The sequence below is a fragment of the Mus caroli genome, unplaced genomic scaffold (genome assembly GCF_978045245.1).
Source record: "Mus caroli unplaced genomic scaffold, Mus_caroli_1 scaffold_15, whole genome shotgun sequence".
Lineage (NCBI taxonomy): Eukaryota > Metazoa > Chordata > Mammalia > Rodentia > Muridae > Mus > Mus caroli.
In genome coordinates, this window is record NW_028227270.1 from 117070639 (window position 1) to 117076336 (window position 5698).

Sequence of the window (5698 nt, forward strand, 5' to 3'; positions counted from 1 at the left end):
CAGAGAAACTACTTAGAAAGCTAAATAAATTTTGGTAGGCAACAAAATTTCACTTAAAAAACAAATATAAAAACGAATTCTATTTTATCTTATGACAACAATAAAAAATGTCAGAAGACAGACAATGGTAACACACCTTTAATCCCAGCACTCTGGAGACAGAAGTAGGTAGGCAGATCACTTGACTTAGAAACCAGCCTGATATATAGGCTACTCAGAAAAAGCCAGGGTTTCACAGAAAAACCCTGCATAAGAGAGAGAGAGAAAGAGAGAGAGAGAGAGAGAGAGAGAGAGAGAGAGAGAGAGAGAGAGAGAGAGAGAGAGAGAGAGAAGAAGAAGAAGAAGAAGAAGAAGAAGAAGAAGAAGAAGAAGGAGGAGGAGGAGGAGGAGGAGGAGGAGGAGGAGGAGGAGGAGGAGGAGGAGAAGGAAGAGGAGGAGGAGGAGGAGGAGAATGGAGAGGGAGAAGAAATAAAATTTTTAGAAGTTTGGGTTGGTTGGTTGGTTGTTTTCTAAATGTTAGGAAGATGTTCAATAAATGAAGCACCTGCTCTGCAAGCATGAGGACCTAAGTTCAGATCCTTATCCACATAAAATCTGGTGCAGTGCTGCACATTTCTTTCTAACTCCAACACTTTGTCTCACAAGAGACAGATCCTATGAGCCAATCAGTGCAGCCAAAATAGCAAGCTCCAGGTAAAGTGAAAAATTTTGACTCAAAATTAAGGTAAGGAGCAACTGGAAGATATCAGACATAGACATCTGGCCTCTACACAAAGCATAGGAAACTCAGACCTGTGCTCTTTAACATGTATTAACTCAATTACTCATTGTAATGCTATGAAGTAGGTAATACTATAGTCATCATATACAGCTGAATAAAATGAAGCACCAGAAGTCATTAACCAGTCCAGGGTCATGCATTAACCGGTCCAGGGTCATGCAATCAGTAAATGGGAGCAGGCAGAATCTGGACTGAAAATACCAAATATCCAAATCAACTACAGCATTTATTTAGTTAGCAATTTTTACAAAGAGCCTATTAGGTACAAGGCACAATTCTAAGTACTAGGTATAAAATTATGAATAAATCAAATGCGATCTCTACCTGTAGTTAGAAAGCGAGGGCCAAAAAGTCCAATGGGAATAATTAACAAATGAAAAGTATATCTAATAATAAATACAAATGAGAAAAAGAAAAAATATGTAATTTAATACCAAACAAAAAAGTCAAACAACAGGAAAAGAGAGACTTGCTTCTATTTTAGGAACCAGAAGTTCTCACAAGTAAAGAACAGCAATTGAAGACAAGAACAACTACCACCAGCCAGAAGCCAGTATATCTACCTGCCTGGGTAACATCCTGAAGCCCAATAGTGAGAGTCATGAGATAAAGCTTAGGTTAAGTTGGCGGCTGCCCTGGTGGCAGGGAGAAAGAGCTTGGATTCAATTCTGTATACATTGTGATGGGGTCTAACTATGTAACCCAGAGCTTTTCGAGAATTTTGAGCATCAAAAGTGCAATCCAAGTTCTTTTTCAAAAGACCATTCTTATTCTTATGTGAGGATCAGCAAGCAAATTAAGGGCACCAGCGGCACTAATCCAACAATCTAAGGAAGATAACACTAGAATTTAAGACTTGAACCTGTGCATGGTTTACAAGGAGATGAGATACTAAAGGAACCTACTACTTGTTTCTGAATTATCATTCTTCTCATACTCTTAAGTTGTGTTCAAGGAAAATTAAATTTTAAAAATATCTATTAAAGCCGGGCGTGGTAGTGCATGCCTTTAATCCCAGCACTCAGGAGGCAGAGGCAGGAGGATTTCTGAGTTCGAGGCCAGCCTGGTCTACAAAGTGAGTTCCAGGACAGCCAGGGCTATATAGAGAAACCCTGACTCGAAAAACCAAAAAAAAAAAAAAAAAAAAAATCTATTAATATCTACATTAATGTTTCAGTTGACACTGTTGTTACTAGAAGAGAAGTGAAAAGTATTTTTGGTTGTTTGTTTTTCAATATTCTGTTCAATTTATCCTATGATTTTAGTTTTTATTTGTGATGGGGTCTAACTATGCAAACTCTAACTGGTCTGCACCTCACTATGTAGATCAGGTTGGCTTCAAACTACCAGAGATCCTCCTGCCTCTGCCCCCTAGTGCTGAGATTAACCAAGCCCAGGTGCTAGACTATGATTTACAATCCTTTAAATTCTAATAAGACACTAAGAATCATACCAGCCTTCAGGATTGTTCACTTGTAGATAGCAGGTACCTAAGGTTTCCAGTATTATTAGCACATAGCTACAAGAGTATGCCACAGAAAACACTCGCCTAGTACCTGTAGATTCACAGTCTTATTAAATGCCTTTCACTTAAGAACTAATTCATTACTCGGCTCCAAAACTGGAAAATGATGTCTTCAAACTATGAATGCAAAGCTCAAGGTCATACAAACAGCAGAGACATAATTCAAACCCATATCTAAGACTTTGATCTTTCCACTTCAAAAGCTATTGAAGAGTATATGTTTGACTCTATAGGTATATGTCGTCATTGGAACTTATTAGCAGTGATTGGTTGTTGAGAAGTTTTTCCTCACTAGAATGTTAGTTTTCAATTGGGATGAAGGGAATGAAGTTACATATTTAAGCACATTAGCTTTGAAAATTTGTACTTTTCTACCTGAGAATCATAGAAATTAATCTTTAAGGTGAATCCCACCTTTTAAAAAATGAACAAATATGCATTAGTTACCATACAAAGGAGTAAAGTTTCAAGACAATATACAAAACGAGGTACATACTGGCCTAAAAGACATAAAAAAAGAAAACAAGAGTAATTCAGGAAAAATGGCAAATAACTAGGCTAAGCAGTAAGCTGAGTGCACTCTAGTAGACTGAATTCCTGGATGGAGAGCTTCATTCAGGTAAACTTCCAAGTGTCCAGGACAGGCAGCACAGGAAGGGCAAATTCTAGCAGTATTTCCCTGGGCAAAGCCCAGTCAGTGTGAGATAGCAGACTCATACATTTAGAAAGCCCATCGAGGTAACGTTAAGCTGAGCTAATGTGCACTTCATAGGAACTAGATTACGGTATGTCTTATTCTACGCAAAGGAGGAACACGCATTCTCCAGGCAAAAACTAAGAGTTATTACATACTCCTTAATAGTTACAAATCCTTTATATTATGTGTCCCTATTTTTTATCTACATACCATTCTACGTTATGCCTGGCCGAAAGAAAACAGTAAAATCCTAGACACGTTTTGTAAACAATAAAGGAACTTCCTACAGGATGGTCTGGGCTTTCCAAACCAGCCCCAGGAAGAAAGTGCTTCCAAACTGAAAGAAGTGCCCCTCTCTGTCTACCCGGACTGCTATTTTAACAGCACTCAGAAGTATGAACAGATCACCTACACGTGAGGAGAGGTACCCTCCATATAAAGGAAAAGTAACGAGGAAAGAGAATCGAGGAAAACATTGCCTTGGGATACTGACTCCGGATGTCTGAGAACAAGGCAGAGGCAGAAACCGGTGCACCGGGGATGAGCAGCGAGAGGAAGCTAGAGAACCGCATCCCGGTGGGGTGTGGGGGGCAGGCGCCCCTGCCATGATCTGCCAAAGCTGGAGGAGCAGATGCTGGAAATGCGCAGGGAATGAATGGCCCGAGACGCACCGGCGCTGGAGGAAGGAGTGAGTTGTGATGCCGAAGGCGGGGCTCACAGCCAGATCCCTAGGCTCACAGGTCGGTGAACCATGCAGTGCAGGTGGCCGAGCCAGGGTGGCCATGCTGAGGCGGAAGGGGTGGCGGCGGTCGTTCGGCGACCTTAGGCGCAAGGGCGGTGTGGCGGACAGAGGCCTCCAAGGTCAGCACTATTCCCCGACCCGCCGGCCCGGGGGTCGCTTACCTTCCGCGCCGCCTCAAGACACCATACCTGGGCCTCGCCGGCGCCGGTGCCGCCGCTACTCAGTGCCCACGCCTCGGCCGGGAGGAACGCCGGAGAAGGTAGCCATTCAGCAGGCCTCCCAGATGCACCAAGTTGCATCCCTCGCTCCCCAAGTCCCGGTACCAGCTTCCGCGCTTCCAGGATGGCTCCGCCCCACTCCTCGCCTCCGCCACGCCCCTCTAGTGCACGCCCAGCCCACATCCTACTCGTGAGCGGGCTTTGAGCTGCTCACAATTAGTAGGCACCATGCAAGAGGGTTGCAAGGGCAGAGGGCAAGGTGACCCAGTCCTGGTCCTCCTGCCCAGTTGCGGGTGGCATAGCCTTGGTGGTACATTGCTGGCTGGCAAAAGAGGCCTCTGTGGTATCCAATCTGAGACTCCATTGTTATTACAACAGTCTATTGTTGGAATGCTCAAACAGGAAGCCAACCAACTTCTCTCCCGAAGTACAACAGTTTACTTCTTCCACCTTAGACATTTGAAAAGAGTTTGCAAACAATCAGTACTCTTTTCAAAACTGACTTTGCAAACCTGAGGTTTTTCTCCCAGAAAGACAGGAGATAGATATTCAAATAAAATCGCTCTCATTCTCCCTTTCTCACTCTCCTTCATAAATTCAACTTCAGTATGCCATACCTATCCCGAGAAAGCTACATGTTTCTCTGGACCCACAACTGAAAACATAGGTAGGGCTTAATTTCAGGAGTTACAGACAGAGCTCCTGGATGCACTACCAGTAGGTCATGACCTGAAATGCCACTGTGAAGAAACAGAGAAAGGAAGAAACTGAAGATCTGGGAGAATGTTATTTGACAAATTGTCTCTACAGAGCAGTAATTTTCACTAAGAAACCTGACAAAACTTTGTTTTTGAGATTGAAAAATGCACATGTTCCAACACAGTTCACAAAATTTATTGTAACCCAATAATTAGTCACAGCATGCATTCTGTCCATCACTCACTATACCACATCCTTTGTGCCAATGGACAAACACATTGATTTCCTGTGTTCAAAACACGTTTAGTATGGTGAGAGAGGCAACAGCTGCAGGATAAGTTCAGAGCTACCATCTGAGGGTATAATCTTTGAGGGGCATAGCTACACCACATCAAGAAAGTAATAATCCAGGATGAATAATTAGTTCTGTTAGGTAGGGAAACACCAGAGCAGCATGAACATGGGCAGAGAATGGAGGCCAGGGAACATCCTAGGAACTGTGAAGCATGAAGCAGAGAGTGAGGTAGGCTGCAGGGACCAGTGTATCCAAAGGATGCTCGGGAGGCAAATGGAGGATGGGAGAATGAAGGTCATTCAACTGTGAAGCATGAAGCAGAGAGTGACTTAGGCTGCAGAGACCAGTGTATCCAGACAAAGGAAGCTTGGGAGCCAAAGGGAGGGTGGAAGAATAAGGCTGTGCAAAGTTTGGAGAACTGTTTTGACTCTGCTCTGGTTGAGAAATCAATGAAAGGGATAAACAATAAAAGTAACTTAAGAAATTCACTCTGGCAGCAGCCATGAGAGATAATAAAATGGAGGGCAAAGACATTTTAAAGGAGAAGTTTAAATAGATGAAAGTTCAGAGCAGAGCTGGTTCATCTCTCTACATATTGAAGTCATCAGTTATTAGGGCTGGGGGGAAGGCTTAGTGGGTCAAGTATTTGCTACACAACCATGAGCAACTGAACTCAGATCTGTAACAACCACATAAATGCAGCCTGTAATCCTGAAGAAGTATAGCAAAATTCGAGGCTTT

General features: G+C 43.0%; 1 long non-coding RNA gene across 1 annotated transcript in view; it reads right to left on the reverse strand.

The window, feature by feature from the left end:
• The window catches only part of LOC147001084 (uncharacterized), a 12493-nt gene extending 8372 nt beyond the window's left edge, over positions 1-4121 (reverse strand). The window contains exon 1 of the long non-coding RNA XR_015045487.1: positions 3907-4121. This is a non-coding gene — a long non-coding RNA (uncharacterized LOC147001084). The remainder of the gene's footprint in view (positions 1-3906) is intronic.
• Positions 4122-5698: the final 1577 nt, after the last annotated feature.